Below are 20,018 nucleotides of genomic sequence, written 5' to 3' on the forward strand. Positions count from 1 at the left end.
TTATTAAGTGTTTCTAGAATGGAAACCCACAGAGTTCCAATTTGGGACGTTAGTGTGAAAGCTAATTTGAGTATTAATAAGGTCCCGTGTCAAGGGAGCGGCTAATCATAACATTACGTCACGCTGCCAGATGCGCGTATTAAATTAATTTATTGCTCCGCTGAACTGACGGAACATTACTCAACTTGATCCAAAACAAATATTCCCTTAAGGTAACATTTATAATGGTTTAATTTCGCATCGAAGTTTATACTCTTACAACTTTATTTTTCAATGTACATAACTTTTTTTAATACTGATTTACTTGACTTAAGGTGTTTATGTCCCCGTAGTGGGGCAGAGGGAGTCCACAGTGCGCCGACATTTCGCTCTATCTTGGGCTCTGCGTTTGATCTCGGGCCATATCATACGTTTTGTAATACGCACCATTTTAATTCATGTTTTCGTATACACAATTGTGGTCACAGTGAGTGTAGTTTGTCGACTGTAAAAAGTAAGATTTAGTTCAGACTAGTAGTGGTTGCCGAATCAAACTGATACGGTTATCTTTTATATTTTCCACACTACTGCGATCGACCCGTGATCATGGCGCATGCAACTGTCCCGATATATCAGTAGCTCAAACAGTTTAATCGTGGTAAGAATCCCGTTTACGAATAGTATAATATCTTTAGCATGATTTAAACTTCCCCGTTTCTGTGTCGTCCTATTAGAATATATTGTTATTAATTTCTCCTAAATTTGCATTTACATGCTTATAAGATATTACTTGAACAATGGTCGTATTCAACCTATTTTAGCCCTCATTAATATCTTACCATTCTTGACTAATTAAATACGGGTTCATAACCAACAAAAGACAGAGTTTGTATTGTCTTTCAATTATTATTATAAATAATCTTAGACATTTTGAGGTTAGGATATTATTTCTCTATTATTATACCGTTATTACGTGAGGGTTAAAGAAACATTATGTTAGTTTTTGATTTTTATTCGCTAACTCGTTTCATATATTTCCAACGTTGAAACGGATTCTTTATTTGTAGCAATACGAAATGTTATCTATTTTATCTTGTATTTACAATTCTCGTGCTTCTATGCTTGTTTCTATACTCCACCGAAACATCTTGACAGATTTTTTTAAAATTATATGTGCATTATCAGACCTACTGAGAATCGACTATTATCTACTTTTTAAACCCGTGCAGACGGAGTCACGGACGACGGCTAGTACCCAGGTGGTAGTATAAATTAATCATGATATTAAATAAAATATTAAAAGTGGCAGAGCCCGCTTTAACATCTTCGCATGAATCGGCCCGACTCGCCCGGTGAAATAACACGGCCACACAGAAGACAGGCGTGAAGTGGAAGCAATTCCGCGTTTCGTCTGATGAGTGTGCGTCCCGGAGGCCTAATTTAGTCCTCTTGCCCTTCCCGCCCCTTTTTCTTATAAGAAAAGGATGGGAAGTGAAAGTGGATTTCCCGGATGAGAGGATGCATGGGAAGGGAAAATATTTTTTTTCTGTGCATCCTCTACTCCGTCCATTTAAGGTAGGCAACGCATATGCAATTGCGTATGTCAAGGGCAACGGTCACTTCGCTATTTCAGCGATTTCAGGTGGCCGCTCGCTCGTTTGCCACTTTATTATACTAAAAAAACGATCACCAAATTGTCAACCATGTTATTAACTCCATTTCATTTTCATTACCACATTAACATAAATTAGGTGTGCGTGAAAGCATTCTATTTATTTGGTACAATCATTCGGCGATCGGAATCGTTACAGCTTTCAATTATCGATACTAATTTTGAGTGTTCGATGTTGAAAGGGTTCGATGTTGTTTAAGTTAATTGCATTACGAGATCACCTGGGGCGATGTTTCGTTTCAGTTGCTATCAAATTTCTGGCCCTTAATTGATATTGTTATGAAACTTCGCTAATGTATTCTTGGGAGGGAAACCGAACAGTTTCGGGGTGTTTTTATAAGATAATAAACAAATTAAATATAAAGAAGTTAAAATTTTATGGGGTATTTTTATAGGATAGTAATTATGAGTTCTGTCAATTATATACTTATGTATTTAGTGTTTCAAATACATATATAGAGTTTGCAGTATATAGATGTAATTTCAAATTTTGAAATAGAAATGTGTCTTAATTAGTTTATTACATGTAAACGTGACCCTTTGCCAAGCGAAAGCTAATTAAAACGAACGTCACCGGAGCAGATGTGCGCATTAGATAAATTTATAGCTCGCTTACAGAATTAATCATCGTACGTCCAAAATGTCCTCGAAAAATAACGCGAATCGTTAACTCTGTGCTCCAACAGCTGGTTGATCTGAATATGTGATGCGTTTTTATCTATACTTATATTTTGTTTTTTTTTTTGCTATTCATATAAAAATATTTACGCGTTTAAAGAGAAAAAAAAATCTTAATCTCTAATAGTACTTATACACACAAAGTAATATTTCAATCTTATCTTAATCTATCTAGATTAATCTCAAGATGCTATTAAATTTCAACATCCATATACTTGAAAACTTACCGACCTTTTAATAAGATTTCAAAGTTGACTTTGTCAAAATGCTCAATCCCATCGCACTGATTCATCTTTCTAATCAAAATGTTATCTCGTTCCAGTATATATATTTCGTAAAGTAATTTTGTCTGTCCTCGTCATATTAGTTTGTGTATTACGAAACCGCATTTTTATCTTAATAGTAATTTTATTCATATTCTTTTCTATTTATTATTCCACCAAACTGTCATCTCATGATATTGTTACTCCTCTATTAATAAAAACAACGATCACAAATGTTTAGGATAGGTCCAACTACTAAATTTAGATTCAAACAAGCTGTCGCAGGCGACTCCGTCCGCGCAGAGTTAAAAACAAACTTATTAAATAGCATATGTGTTCTTCCAGACTATGTTTTACATCCACGGCAAATTTCAGCGAGATTTATGCAGTCGTTCCGGAGATGCCTTCCAAGAAACATCCATCCATCTAAACATTGGCATTTATAATATACAGTAAGATGTCATATATTCTAAAACTAAAGAAAACTTAAAACTAAGTAAATCGTGGTATAATTACAAGCTAAATTGAAGTCGCTTTGATCCATTTAATGAATAAAGTGGGGCTTTTACTGGTGGTTCATATCAATTTCGTGCATAAGCGCTCCAGATTTAGGCTGGAATATGCTTGCTAATATTTACTTTACATAAAGGATGTAGTTGCGATATGGTTAAAACATTTTCAACGCACGGTTTATTCAAGTGATTACATTGAGTTAACACTCCAATAGATTCTGAAATCAGATACAATAAAGGTACTTATCGATGTTAACATTTCATCGACCTTGGTTGCTAACTACGTATTATTTACAACAATCTATTCATCTAACAAGGCGGCAAATGTTGTTTAGCATGCCTCTTATTAAGTATCTTTTTTTTATAACAGAGGGGGCAAAAGAGCAACAGGAACACCGAGGTGTTCAATGACGCCCATCAGCAATTCCAAAGGAACCGCAGATGCGTTGCCGGCCTTTGAGAAAATGTATCTGTTAAAATGGAAGAATTAGAAGTCACAGTGCGATTGTGTGTCGTGCCGTGTTGTGGAACGGTCTGTCCTTGTCGGTATTTCCAAACCAATACGACTTGGGGACCTTCAAGAATCGAATATACCATTTCCTTAAAGGCCGGCAACGCATCTGCAGTTCCTCTGGAGTTGCAGATGTCCATGGGTGTCGTTGATCACCTCGGTGTTCCCGCCGCTCGTTTGCCCCCTTCTCTTTTAAAAAAAAATCAGTAACCAATGCTATTGTCATGTTATTGAGTGCTTTAGTATTATTACTTGATACCTAATTAATAATTATGTCATAACGTTAAGTATGAAAACGGAACAAATATTTTTTTATTTAGTTACATTGAAAGGTTAATTTCTTTGTGTTGTAGCCATCTAAATTATGGGTGAATATAAATTAATTAGCAATAAAAAATCTCTATAAAAATACTTAATACATTTGAAACAAGCCACAAATCTAGCGTGCGCCATAGAAAAAGTTTACCAGATCATTTAAGAGACGCAATCTGAGCGAGCTTCAGAATTTATTCGATTGTAGTCCGTAAAATTCGTCCAATCCGTGTTTCCAATTGAATTGTGATTGGTTCTGGAATATTTGAAAACCCACCAAATGTTAAGTAATTACAATATTGGTTAACCGCCGCTTCGCGATTACGTTTGTGATGTTAATATCGAAAATGCTTTGGTAAATTCCTTTGATCTGTATTAAGTAATCTATAAATGACAAAAGCATTATCTAAACCTTTATTTTAATTCATTGATATAACCGTCTAGATACAAGCCAAAAATGACATTAATTTCTAATGCGAATGTTAACATGGATGGACAGATCTCTAGAACGACGAAACAGAACACAGTCTGGAAAAACACATATGATCGTGAAATGTGTACGATTCCGTGTGCGGTGTGCGTGTGTGTGGAGTAGCGCATGAGATTGTTTTCACTTTTTTTTTTAATTCAGAAGTCGCGGCTAACTATCAAGTAACAAAAAATGCATGTTATTCATTTATAAGTATTGTATTTCTTAAATTAAGATAAATACAAAATGATAGAAAGCTTTTGTTTGTGTTTTCGTTGAATCTTATTACATATTAATTATATTACGATCACAAAGCAAAAATACGTCTTAAATAAAACATTTTAAACACAAGAACATAATTGTTGGCCAAAGTTTGAATAGATTGTTAAGACAAACTTTGGTAATAATATTTTGTTACTTCTAAGATTAATTAATTTAATTTATAAGTTTTATAAGAATTTTTAACAATGTTACAATTGTTAGTTGCTTATTTTGTTACAAGCTTTTGCCATCTTCTTCGGTCGGAATTAAAAAAAAACCTTAGTAAGTAGCCTATACATACTTCCAGACTATGTTTTACAACTATGCTAAATTACAGCGCAGATATATTTCGCTGTTCTGAAGAAATATAATAAGAAACGTCCATAAATCTATTCATCTAAATTTCATATTTATGATATCAGTAAGATTAGTAAAATTTAAGATAATAAAAATTATTCGACATTGATGCAATATCTGAAATTCATTATAAAAAGAAATTATTTTGGATTCAGATATTTAAATTGCATTATATAAATGTAATAACCTATCGTACAGACCAATTTAAATATTAATAACTTTGTCTGTATATTAAGAATGTTTTCGATATTCTCTTTATACGGGCGCAATTAAAACGAAATGTTTAACATATCTACGTGCCTGTGACATGAATATTTTACTGCACCAAATGACATACATTATTACTTGTGTCGCAGTCTGTGTCGCAATAAAGTACACTTCAAATAAAACGAATGCAAAAACTGCTTGCGCTTCACTTATTACCGTATAATCTCAAAGCTATGAAAGTCTAACTAAAGTTTATCTCGTATCATTTTTATAGTATACTATAAAAATTGGCACCTGAATTTTCCGAAAGAGCGAAGCGACTGCTTTCCATAGACATCCACAACATACATTTAATGAAACGGAGGAGGAGACACACAGAAAGAAAATATTTTTCTTTCCTATGTGACTCCTCCGTCAAGTAAACATCCCTTTTTTATAACAAAAGTTTGGGAAGGGAAAGAGGACTAAAATAAGGCCTCTAGCTCACTCATCAGACGAAATGCGGAATTGCTTTCATGCCTGTCTTCTGTCTGGTCTTGGTATTGCACCGGTCGAGTAGACCTATTCGCACAACAGATGTTGTAACTGGCTTCTACCACTGTTAAATTCTATTAGTGTGTCTTAATAAAAGGTACCTGTCTAAAATTTTACATAATTCTCTGGTTTGACTAAGTTTTTCATACCATTATATCTGATCTAAAAATCTAAGCTAACATTATCTAAGACGTAATATGCAAAAGAAGCAATGAAGGAAATTCAAGTCAAAAGTAAATTGAATATCCCATGAATTTATAATAGTTTCCGAGAAATGTGACCGTAGCTATATAAATTTCCTTTTCTACTTTATCACTAATTTCCATAAAAAATAAGAAAGGACTCTTTTAACCGGAGATCCCAATCCAACGATCTTTTCCTAAGAGCACATCTATTTCAATACGCAAAGTGTCCATTCATAAAATATGGCTCTTTTGGGGTTTAATTAAATTTTTCTCAAATAAAATAGAACCCTTCTATAACTGAAGTGAAGGGATGACTTTTGTGGTCAAATTACAACCTGTTTTATTCTCTTTTGTTACAAAAAAAATTCTCCGTTTGCTTTTATTTTCAGCCAGTTCTATAACAAAACTATAATAACATTTAATATTCCTTAACTTTTTCTTCTTTTTTAAATTTTATTAAAATACGAATTTAATAAAACACGTAAATATTTATGGCGATAACCCTTTATTATAAAAATAATAAATTTACTAACTTCAAAGTTTCTTTATACAATCGTTTAAAAAAGTTTTTATTACAAATTATTAATAATTTTGAAGCATTCTTAAAAAAGGTTGTTATTAAAACATTATTCAGGGTCATTGGGGCTTTGGCTTCACACAACGGGAGACCATCAAGTTGAAACAAGTTTCATTTTTACTCGCAATATTTACGACATCTCGTGGGGTTAAAGTGCGGCAAAACGTTATTTCATTCCCGCACAAACACGTAACTACACTTTGTAAACCATCTAAATACATTAGGATCTTTTGAAATAAAATTTTGCACGCGAATATAAAACATTATGCAGTAAATTTAAATTACAAAATAAAGAAGTGATTTTATTTTTTTCTTAGAGAAAGGCGTTGGGAAAATATAATGTTAATAGGAATTTTCGATAAAAACTACATCTTATAATAAAACTAACTGTAACCCGCGACTCTGTCCGAATTAAAACAAACTTAATTATTTACCAGCGAAATCCTTTTAATCATTCTAGAGATACCTTCTAAACACATCCATGCATCTAAACTTTCTCATTTATAATATTAGTAAGATATATGTTTAAAGTTTTCCAGACGCATAAATATTTTTAACTTCTGTGACTTATCACACAAATAAGTAAAAGTAAATCGTGAAGTCTTTTTCCAAATTTTTCTAACCTTTTTTAAACCTTTCATAGCCATGACAACTACAAACAACCCATATCTATTCTGCCTTTAAGCCTACCTTTTGTCACGAAACAATATTTAAAGAGCACTTAAATGTAATTCTTAAAATGTCTCCATAAAAATGTCTCGAGATCTATTCCCAACGTTGAAATACGTACGTCAGTCTAATTTGATTTACAATCCCGAGTCGGTTGTCATTTCATGAATGTTTTATTAGCACCTAGACTAATAGCATTGCGGTTATAACAGAATTATAAATGAATTTACATGAGATTATGCTATGTAGCTGATTAAATTACAATTTAGGCCTCAATTATTAGATAAATTAATTATTTGATATACTAGCTACGTATACTAAATTACTAACTCAAATGTTATGAAAACGAAATATTATTTCCATAGATTCAATTCTATTAATTCGACTGGCGAAATGTCAAATAAAATACTAATTATATTATATTACTAATGGTCATCCGCGACTCTGTCCGCGTGGATTAAAAAAATTAATAAGTAGGCTATGTGTTCCAGACTATGTTCTACATCTATGCCAAATTTCAAATTTGAACCGTTCTAGAGATACCTTTAAACATACATCCATCTAAACTTTCACATTTATAATGTTGGTAACAAGTAAGATTAATAAGATTACATATACATATAATTTATATAATAATAATATATATAAGTTATATTTCCACTGGTAAGGCCAGCGAATGTCAAAGAAATAAAATTCGCATGGATCAGATTCGATTAGCGGAAATAGAATTATTATATATTATTAAATTTTTGATTTAAAAAATTAAAAACAACTTTATGGACTTCGCACGCGATTATTTTTAATTAGAATGTAAATATAATTAAAGTTAATTTTGTTCAATGAAGTTCGTAGTATTAACGGTTCATTTGCAATATTTATCTGTATCTGTTCTCATAATTTGTAATTGCTTCATTGCTGATTGGACAGACAGCAAACTGATAAACAGCGCTACATTAATTTCAGTAACTTCATTTAATAACTTTGCTGTTTATTGTGATCAAATAAAATATTAAACGAAATTCAAAACCGATCGATTTTTTAATAAATTAATCTTATTTATCCTAATTTCTAACAATAATTCGTATTATATGATTACCTAGAGAGATCATTTTAACTATGCGATATAATTTCAGTATTCGAATTGGTTGCGGCCTGATCTTGTATCTTATCTTACTAATATCATAAATACTAGTGTTTAGATAGATGGATGGATAGAGAAAGGGATGGATGGATGTTTGAAATCTTCACAACAGTTGGATGGATCTCAATGAAATTTCCCATACATATAGAACGTAACGTTAAGAGCGTCGATGGCTCAGAGGTCAAGCACGTGACTTGCAATCTGCAGGTCCTGGGTTCGAATCCCGCCATGTACCAATGTGTTTTTCGATTTACATAAGTACATTTATCCGACGTTTTTACGGTGAAGGAATACATCGTGATGCAACCTGAACATATCTGAGAATAAATTCAAAGATATGTGTGAAGTCAACCAACCCGCACTTGGCCAGCGTGGTTGGCTATGGCCTAATCACTCTTAACTTAGGGTAGGCTCCAAGCTCCACGGTGGGGACGTATAGCGAGCTGATGATGATGATAGAGTGTAGTCTGGAAGAACACATAGGCTTCTAATTACGTTTTTTTTAATGAATTGCTCAAATGAATTAATATTTTCTTAGGGTTTGATTAAACACAACATTGTAAACAACATATGTTACTACTGTGAGCTTTGCAGTGTAAAGTCAAATACTAATTAAACATTAATCAAATGCAACGGACCGAAATTTGTGCAATTAAAGCCGTGCATATTTCACAAACCGTCACTTGAGAAGTAATTAACACGTCGCAGCGCTACGACACCGATTAGTTTGGATTTAAATTGAAACAGTTTGTCATAAATTGACTCTGTAAACTTTTGCAATCCGGTAATAGCAACCGATCAAGCCGTGGTTCGGCCCTCTCGGGCACCCTTGAATCGGAATGCTAAACGCGTAATGAGTTGCATCCCAAACCGAGGTCTCCTCTCGGGGGCCCTTGAGTCCAGTCACTCCATGGAGCGTCCACCTAAGCGATTTAAAAGCTTGGTGACCTCCCAATCCGGTATCTATATAACGAAGTAACAGCCTGAGCCGAGGCTCCTGAGGGAGCCCTTGAGTCTTGTTACTCTTAAACGAGGTTCAGGCTAAGCGCCATCTGCGCACGGCCACCTCAAGCCCGGTGAAGTTGTAAATGCCTCAAAAGGCAAACACATTAATAACTATTTATAAACAGGGAAATGAATTGTATTTCATGAAAGCGAAAATTAGCCTGCAAACAGTATTTGCATATTACTAATACTGTTAGGAAGAAAATCCTACATTGTGCCGGTGTATCGGCGCAACACTAGCCTTTTTAAAATTTTAAAATTTATGTCCCCTCACTAATCAATCTGACACTTGACTTGGTCACGTAAGCCCGCCATTCTTGCCAAATGTAATAATAACTATGTAATAATAAAAACCAATAATGTCTTAAAATACTAATATAATAAATGCGAATGTTTACATGGATGGATGTTTGTTTGACGGTATCTCTAGAACAGCCCAACGGATCCAGAAATTTAGCATGAATGTAGAACATATCCTGGAAGAACATATAGACTAGAGTAGATTTTTTTGTTCCGCACGTTTTTGAAAGAGTCGCGGGCGCTAGTTATATTTATATGTCACACGTTTCCCACAAATATTTCTCAGTAAATTGTAACAAAATAATATAGAGAAGCGTAAATTTGCCGCATTCTATTGTAGTCGTTTCATACATTCCGATCCCTTGCACCCATCGATGCCAAGGATTCTCGAATAATTCCAACATTCCTTTGTCGAGAAACTAGCTGCAGGAATTGGAACATATTGTACATATTCACGTGATAAGTAGCTGTAACATTAATAGTAACCCTTTTATATAGTTTTAGTTAATTTAGATTTAATATGATTTTCGATGTTATTTTAAATATAATCTATAAAGTTAATTTGTATAAATTATTTTATGAAGTGATTTTGTAACTTAATATTTGATACTGTTAAAGTTAATGCAGGGGAAAAGTGCATAAACCGTATTTTAGTAAAAAAAAATAGTAAAAAAATCCTTAAATATGGTCAAATTTCGACTTATGATACAATTACCGAAGACAATAATTGTGAAATTAAGTATTATTGTTATTTCTCTATAGTTTAATCAGTTATTAACTTAAAAAACCGAGAAACGTAATTTTGCTTCTGCAATATGAAAAGAATACGAATCCTTTTTTACCTTTTATTTCAAAACAATAAAGAATAATTTCTATAAAAAAAAAGTTCAAGCATTTGCTATACTAATACATTCTTCTAACTAAAATTTAAGTATTGATTTAGAATTTACTATAGAACAGCAACTTAATTATTGAGTCGGAAGTTCGGTATAGAGAGGCGGATGAAATCAATATTTGTCTTTTAGCTATACAAAGCCACATTGTCGATTGAATTAATTATTATTCTGTAACTGCGAGAGATGAAGATTGATTTTGGTTCTAAGGAGTTATCTTACTTAATAACCGAATATTTATCACTACCAGTAACTTATTTTTAATTCATAAAATATCTGTTATTGAGAAAATAAATGTCAACATGGACAAAACATTTCATCATCAGCTCACTATACGTCCCCACCAAGCAACTCAGAGCCTACCTTAAATTAGGGGTGATAAGGCCATAGTCAACCACGCTGGCCAAATGAGGGTTGGTTGACTTCACACATATCTTTGATTTTTTTTCGCAGATATGTGCAGGTACCATCACGATGTTTTCTTTCACCGTAAGAACGTCGAATAAATATGCATATGTAAATTGAAATGGAAAACAGATTTGTACATGTCGGTACTCGAACCCAAGATCTGCAGATTCAAGAGAAGTTAAATGCTTAACCCCAGAGCCACCGATGCTTTACCGACAAAATATTTACACGACATAAAATATTTTAGCTCTTTTAATTAAGTATTTTCCTTTAATTCATCTTTTCAATTCACGAACTCTCAATACTATAAAATTAGGCCATGTCGGAACCTTGTAATTGCAGCGTTAATTTGTGACTCTTGTCCGACTACTTTTAAATGCTCCGATAATTAACTTACTTTATATTTCAAACTATTTTTTTTATAACTTTTCACTTAATGTCCTTGTTAACTAACATCAATAAAAATATGTTAATATGTTGCGTAATTTATTATTTAGGTGTTTTCATCACTTACATAAAAATTGAAGGTTTTCGATAAAATTATCACAAAATATATAGCTTGTTAAAATCACCATCCATTAACGGTTTTATGAAAGCGCGCCATGTTAAATTTATTAAAGGCACTGATTTTGCTTGCCAGGCGTAAACCTAATTAGAAAATTGTTCAACAGATTTAATACTCTCCAAGACATAAATTACCTTTTACGCGCCGCTTAGCACTCTGCCCCTTGTACAAGGTACACCAAATAAATCCTGTTACGGCACTTGTATTTCATTAATTAAATTTCTTTCGAACCCTCTTTCGTTTGATTGAATGTTTGCTTTATGAAATACTAGCTGTCGTTCACGACTTTGTCCGCGAGAAATAACAAAAGTAATTAATAAGCCTATGTGTTCTTCCAGGATGTGTTCTACATCTTCAAGTGCTATGAAGTCGTCCTATCATGCATCCATCCATCTTAACTTTCGCATTTATAATATAAGTAAGATTCATAAGGTCATCACATTTCGTCGACTGATAGTATGAAATGATGAACTCGTTGTAATTTATTCAATTAACTTCTGTACCACGTTGTACTTAGGTTTTATTTCTCCAATACGCGGAAGTTATGGACAATAACTCTTCGTAAGAATCTTATAAGTATCTAATACCCTAGAATCGTCCAAGAATTGAATCTCTTAGTGTAAAATGCAATAAATTTGAATTGTTACTTCCACTTAATAAGTATTTTTAATATAAAATTTTAAGCGGCATTTTGTGCTTATTCGATGAACCTAGAGTTTACCTCTCTAGGTTGTAATTGGTGAAGTGCTGATTGGACGGAATGCGGATCTGATTTAAGCCCCCACATTAAACCGTGTTACTCGTTGAAAGCTGAATTGGCCTGTGTGAATTTTAATCATAATCTTCATTCATTAAATCACTATACTAGCTGTCGATCGGGATTTCGTCCGCGCGGCTTAAAAAAAAAATGAAACGAAGTGGCCTATGTGTTCCTATATCTTCCAAACTACGAGTATATACATCCGTGTCAAATTTAATCAAGATCTGTTAAGCCGTTCCAGAGATACATTTTAACAAACATCCATCCATCCATCCATCTAAACTTACGCATACGCATTAATGTACAAACAATCGTAAGTCAACGAAGTACATCATTGCTAGATCTTAATATTTTTTTTATAATTTAAAAATATTAGCAGATTTGTGTAAAATTACTAATATTTCTTTAACCATTTAAAATAAGCTCTAAGCTTGTGCTAGGATATGGTTTACGACAATTATCGAATGGCGGGATTCGAACCCCCGACCTCGTGGTTATAAATCCGTACCCTTAACCATTAGGCTATTGACACTTAATTTTTGTGCTCTAAATTTGATTTCCAAAAATAATATTAAAACAAGAAAATGAGAAGTTTTTATATTAAATATACTTGCATAATATCTAAATTAGCTTTGCTTAACTCGTAATGTTACTTAAAATTCAGAAAACGTAATACGTGCAGTGTCGTATTCATATCCAGCTTTTTATTACATTGTATAATTTACTTTAATTGTACTACGCGTTACTTCTTTTTTAGTATGTTTTTTTATGTTTACTCCATAATTTAATTTATTTTGTATACTTTAATAGTCAAAAATAGACTATTCATTATTTCATTTTTTTAAAGAAGACAAAAGAAAAACGGATTGCTAATTGATCCGTTTCCAAAGCCGTTTGCAACATTAGAGGAATAAAAATAATAGATTGCATTTTAATAATTTTCTAAGACTTTTGTCATTTTTTTGTCGTTTACCTTTAATACTTATAGCCGAGACGATAAAGCGCCAAACTTTTATTGTGTACCGTTTGGTTCGCGAATCAGAATAACCTGGATTTTATTTTCACATCCATTCTAACTCTATTTTGCGTGTTACAATTTATGGCCCGTGTGACAATTTTCCTCGCTGCAGTCACGGTATACCAAATCTATGGAAATGGCTAAGTGCAGGCTACAGAGAGCGGTGGAAAACCGTGATCCTGACAGACATAACGTACAGGCTTTAATTTGAATTCAGGAATAGCAACGATTTTGTTTAATTGACTCACTTTTATATTTGTTGGGAAAGAAGTCTAGTATTTACTATACATGTTTGATCGCTGTTAATTCTAGATATCTTACTTCTTACTATCTTACTAATATTATAAATACGAACGTGTATGGATGGATGGATAGATGAATGGATGGATGTTTGTTTAAAGGTATCTACAGAACGGCCATATAGATCTCGCTGAAATTTGGCATAGATGTAGATCATGTCAGGAAGAACACATAGGCTAGTTGACTCTTTTTAACGTGGCGCGGATGGAGTCGGGGGCGACAGCTAGTTATATAATAAATTAAAAGGTAAAAATTAAAATAACCAGCTTCTTTTTTCTGGTTTAAATAGGTCCAGTCGAATGTTTTATCTTGACTACAATTCTGATATTTGGATGTTTTAATCTGAGTATAATAATGAAGCCATAATAAAGTTATGCCCATTATGAAAAGAAATAAGGTCTTTTCTATAGTTCCCATATAAGTAAATGCATTTATTTATTAAGATAAGCCAACAGTATACATAAAAATAGCAGAAAAACAAAAATCACACACACATTTTACATATGTATGCCAATTACAGACATGCACAAATTTCGTTAAACGCATTTTTATTTATACAATTTTATACACTTCATTTTTATAATTTGGATAGTTTATTTTTAAAAGATCCCAAGCTACGAGTATCACTAAATATGTCTATGTCCATGTTGACTATTGTTATTATTTATATGTTACAAATTACTCTGGTTACAATTATTTAACTGGCTTCGAATTAAGTTTAGTTGTTTGACATCGCTTTTGTGTAGTTGCATTAATATTCATCAGTTAACGGAAGTAAGGTGAATTGAGCTCGGCTGCGATGCTATTTTATGTTAATAAATACTATTCCTAAAGCCAAAATTTCATCGTTTATCAAATATCTAGTACAATTGTTTCTAATATTTATTAAATGTTTTGTCTACTGGACATATCGCATATAACCGTCACAGTTTCTTTTCTATGATAACCTTCAGGAATAAAATTCAATCGCCTAAAGGTACGCGTCCATAGACCAATGCCTTACGCACCACACACACGGCCAACAACGTTTTTCAATGCGGGCGACGCAGATAATGGACGCATACCTTAAGGATATATGATTTACTTACAGTTAAGTAATATTAACGACTTTGGAATTTAAATATTTCCAAAGATATACCAAGAAGGAATTTGGAGAAGAATTCTCATACTGTTGTCTGTAAAATACTTCATTCATGAACACCTTCAATCTTAAATTATTCAAACTTTTGTGAGACATTATATCAAACTGATATAAAAACGGCTAAACACTCACGTTTATTCGTCCGCGAGACGCTGTGACGTGAGCGACGGGCCGCGTCCGCGAAATAACACTAGTACCACTCATCCTGATGAAGGGCCCCCGATGGACTCGAAACTAGTCGGTGCCGTCACCGGACGAATAAACGTGAGTGTTTTGCCGTTTTTATATCAGTTTACATTCTACCTTACTTTAATTTGAAAAGTTTTTAAAATAGTAAATTGTTAAGTAAGAAAAACTCTTCGCAAGTCAAATACTCACTTCTGCCCATACGAATGCCACAGAACAACTTTATGTTGCAGAGATCAAAGTTTGAGATGTAGACAGTGTTCTGAGGAAAGTTTTATTTGCTGGTTTCACCTGAACCGTGAATAAGTTCTTCAAGTTCACTTTGCAACTGTTTGAATGCAAGTCAGAAGAAAATTACCGTCTGGTCTACGATGGTCGAGAAATTACGATGAAGTGTTTTTTGAATATTTTCACTTTAATGACAAGAATATTTAAAATATTAAAATGCCTAGTTAAATTTTGAGTTTGTTAACATTCCCGAAATATTTTTAAGCTAGTATTTCATTTACGTAAACCTGAATTTTGATATTATAAATTTCAAATTCTTTGGTTACGTTAATAAATGTTTTGTAAAAAATGTCTAGACAGACTAATTTAAACCAAAGGTCGAATTAAATTTTTAATTAATTGAAGTTTAAAATATAAAACGCAAAGAATCATAAATTCTAAAACACCTGAAAAAAATGGAATCGTTTTTTAATTTCCTGTAACAGTAAAATTTACATGAAAATATCTCAACTAGGTAGATTCTCTTTCCTATTGAGTATGGTGAATATTAATGCAGACAGCGAATAAAGGCAGTCTGACAATGGTATTTCTAGTCGGTTATAGAAAGGAAATGCAAGGGCTTTGTGTGATGCGTTACTATGTAAAATTTCCACTGAACGCTGACGGAAATTAACACTAAATGTACACATTTAGGTGAATGCACGATAAAATAAATAGAAAATGAAGAATAAAAGAAACAACAAATACTGGGCCTACGTGGTTGCCTTAGCTACCGCTCCGCTCACTTTTAGAGTAGGCGGGTGTTCCTATGTGAAAGTGATTATGAGTGCTAATTAAGAGAATAAAATTACAGTGACGTATTAAAAATATCAATTAAATTACTCTTAATATATTTTTGAATTTAATCTTTAATATTATAAATCCGAATGTTTGGATGGATGGTTGTTTGTTTAAAGGTATCTCTAGAACGGTTGCATGGATTTCGCTGGAAGATCAATTAGGCTACTTTTTTTCTCATTCCACGCGGACGGAGTCGGGGGTGACAGCTAGTCACTTGATATTTATTTAGTTAACAGTGGTAGAGCCCGCTTTAACATCTTCGCACGAATTGGCCCGGCTCGCCCAGTGAAATACCACGACCACACAGAAGACAGGCGTGAAGTGGAAGCAATACCGTGTTTCGTCTGATGAGTGTGCGTCCCGGGGACCTAATTTACTCTTCTTTCTCTTCCTATCCTTTTTTTTCTAAGGAAAGGATGGGAAGTGGAAGTGGACTTTCCGGATCAGAGGATGCATGGGAAGGGAAAATATTTTCTTTCTGTGCATCCTCTCCTCCGTCGATTAAAGGTAGGCAACGGTCGCTATTTCAGCGATGTCAGGTGGCCGCCCGCTCGTTTGCCACTTTGTGATATAAAAAAAGCGAGCTTTGATGACAGCTTACACTTTATATTAGGTATAGAAATATATCTTTCTATTTGTAATTTTCACCGCACAATTTCAAATAGTTGTTCAGTTCAAAGTTGAAGACAAGTTACCTTTGCGTTCAGTTCAAACTTCTATTTGACTTCTCTATTTGCACGACCTACCTCAAACGTATCTAAGTTCTCTTGTTGACTTCGCAACTTTATTTCAGGATGTCCAAACGAAATTTTTGTTTTATTCTGATTTAGGATTGCCTTAGATTTTTTTTTAAATTAAATTGCATAATTTATAATCCAACCACTTTCTGTATGTTAAGAAACTGAAACACGAAGAAAAAATATGTATGAGCATGTTTAGATGGATGGATGGATGTTTGTTTGAAAGAATCTCCAGAACGGCTTAACTGATTTTGATGTTTAGCAACACATGTAGGTCATAGTCTGGAAGAACACGTAAGTTACTTGTTTTGTTTTTTTTTATTCCGCGCGGACGGTGTTCCGGCGATAGCTAGTATATTCATATATTCAACTTAATATTGTTTGGCAACGTTTACGTACATATGTAATCTAAATGAAATTTTACCGAAAGCGAACAACATTGCTCATATGATGTTTACTTTAGAGTTGAAGATAGAGGGAATATTACAGAGTTTGCAAATGCTATCACAATTAATACTTTGAATTTGCTGTTGTTTGTATTTAACTCTATAGCTACGAGGAATTGTTTGAAACTATAATCTTTTGAGTAAACAATAAAGCTCTTATCTAGATTAAGTTATCATGTGTGTTTAATTCGTTTATTTTTATCATGTTTATTTCTTTGTTCATGTTTTGAGAGCGTCGGTGGGCTCAGGGGTCAAGCACTTGACTTGCAATCTGCAGGTCCTGGGTTCCAACACCGCCATGTAACAGTGTGTTTTTCGATTTCCGATTTACATATGTACATTTATCCGACGAGAACATCGTGATGCAACCTGCACATATCTGAGAAGAAATTCAAAGATATGTGTGAAGTCAACCGACCCGCACTTGGCCAGCGTGGTTGACTATGGTCTAGTCACTCCTAACTTAGGGAAGGCTCCGACCCCCCAGTGGGGTCGTATAGTGAGCTGATGATGATGACATATTTTGATAGTGGAAAATAACTGTTGTATGAATGATTATTCTTTTTAATTATAGAAGAGACTATAGGGAATGGTCTGAGTGTAAATGTAAGAATTAGTATTGAAGTATTACAAAATTAAAAAGAACAACATTAATCGTGACTAATAGTACTGCAAATGGTCGTTCAATACTGCAGAGTACATTTATCTTCACAATCTCAATTCGTACTCCTTAGTCATTAAGTTAAAAATACTAAAATATATAACTAATTACATCTTTGTCTTAAACCACAGTTTGACCAAGATGTTAACTACCCAATTTTAAACATTATCTTACGAGTACTAATATTATAAATGCAAATGTTTGGATATATGAATGGAAGTTTGTTAGAAGGTATATCCAGAGCGGTAGCATGGATCTCCTTGAAATTAGGCTTTGATGTAAAATATAATCCAGAAGAACATAAGCTACTGGTTAAGTTTTTTTTTTAATTTGCGCAGATGGGTTCACGGGTAAAAGCTAGTTTATTTTCAATATTAAACACCTATGATTTTCAATTTGTTTATCTGCAAGAGTTGTTACGCTATCTTTTTGAATTCCTATAACAATACACAGTACAGATTTACAACTAAACTAAACAACAACCAAAATAAACAAAAAAAATGTATTATACTTCTCAAAACTCTACATCTACAAAAATAAGCATCACATATTGTTTGTAACTTCAGTTTATACATCCATTTATTACAAATTGAGAAATATCTGCAAATAACTCGAAGCGTGAACCCTTCTCTCGGCGGGCTGCGGGACAATGATAGTGACAGTTGTGATATATAGCCCGGCCACATTTGAATTTCAATGACAATCACACGATAGATGATTTAATATTCCTCCCGGATAAACATGTAAATACCAACGCAAATCTCAAATTCTACGTATTCCCATCAAAAATTCCTATAAATCTTTTATATTCGGGTCATACAAAGATAAAATCCTCTTTTTGTGAAATGTTCTGTTGCTAATGTTCATTGTAATTTCAACAAAAGCTACATACGAGTATATAGCCACCAACATATACAGGATGAAGTTTCAAAGTATACTTCTTAAAATGTTTTAAACTCCTAATTATCTTATAAATTGTGCTAAGATATAATAGATAATGAAAAATTTATATCCAAAATTTGACGTCAGCTTATATGTCCCCAACAAGGGGCTCGGAGTCTACACAAGTTATGGTGACTAGGTAATAGTCAACCACGATAGTTCAAACCGGGTAAGTTGTCTTTACTCTTATTGTACTTGCTTTCTTCGCCAAATTTGTGAAGGTTCATGATGTTTCTCTTCACCGTAAGAACGTCGGTTAAAATGTACATATGTAAATAGAAAAGACATTGGTACATGGCGGGGATCGAACCGTGTGGAGATGTGTATATTTCCGCTCAGTCCGGTCAAGCGTTTAACAACTGCGCCACCGGCGCCCTCTACATTTCAGAGCCTAAAATATAATAAAAGTATTCAACAATTATTTTTTTATTTAAATGTAACTAAAGTTATCCAATTATTACTTAGTTAAATAATAAACAAATAACGGAATTCGTGATTTTGAAAGCTAGTTGCTAAAATTTAAATATTCATATCGCGTCGTAATAAAGTTTTGAAGCTTGGAAATAACGTTAATTAAATAGTTGGTAAAGAAAGTTGTGTAAGACAGTTCCTAGCCAGTGATACTTGCATAGTTACGATACTTTAGTGGTACAGTTTCATTATGATGAAAATATTACTTTTCTACTAAGTTTTATTATTATATGTCTCATACTTTAAATTTATATGCGATTTGTAAACACAGAAATATGAAGTAGTCGTACGCCAGAAATAATATAATTTAAGATTTAAGTGTAACCAAAATGAGCCTAACAACATAATGAATTATTTCACAAGACTCCTAAACTCTATATAGTAACATAAATAACATTTATATAATGGAATACTAACAAAAAAATTACCAATTTCCAAGTCATATTTATTAATGTGAATATGAGTGCACGGACTTGGTTTACAAACGAACGCCACAGTGATGCAGTTATGAAATACGACCGCGCCACATTTCAATTTCAACGACAAGTTACTACCTGCGCCCACAAGCCTTGCTACGAGTACGAAATGGAATACATTCATTTAAAAATCTTCGCTCACTTTATTACCATACACAACAAAAACTCTCTGTACTTTAGTGGTTATTTTTAAGTCCGCATTGACTTTACTTACCGGTAATTATAGGAAACGAATTTACATCTACAATACTACTCATTGGCCTACTGTATAAATTGTTCTGTACCTCAGTTAATAGCCTTTAATAGCCTTG

At 33.2% G+C, this 20,018-nt stretch overlaps 1 protein-coding gene across 1 annotated transcript in view; it reads left to right on the forward strand.

Annotated features, from left to right (window-relative positions):
* Sol1 (CUB domain-containing protein Sol1) overlaps positions 1 to 20,018 on the forward strand; it is a 236,536-nt gene that overhangs the window by 86,026 nt on the left and 130,492 nt on the right. The window lies entirely within an intron of this gene.

Source organism: Papilio xuthus, unplaced genomic scaffold (assembly GCF_000836235.2).
Source record: "Papilio xuthus unplaced genomic scaffold, Pxut_1.1 DF826923.1, whole genome shotgun sequence".
Taxonomy (NCBI): Eukaryota; Metazoa; Arthropoda; class Insecta; order Lepidoptera; family Papilionidae; genus Papilio; species Papilio xuthus.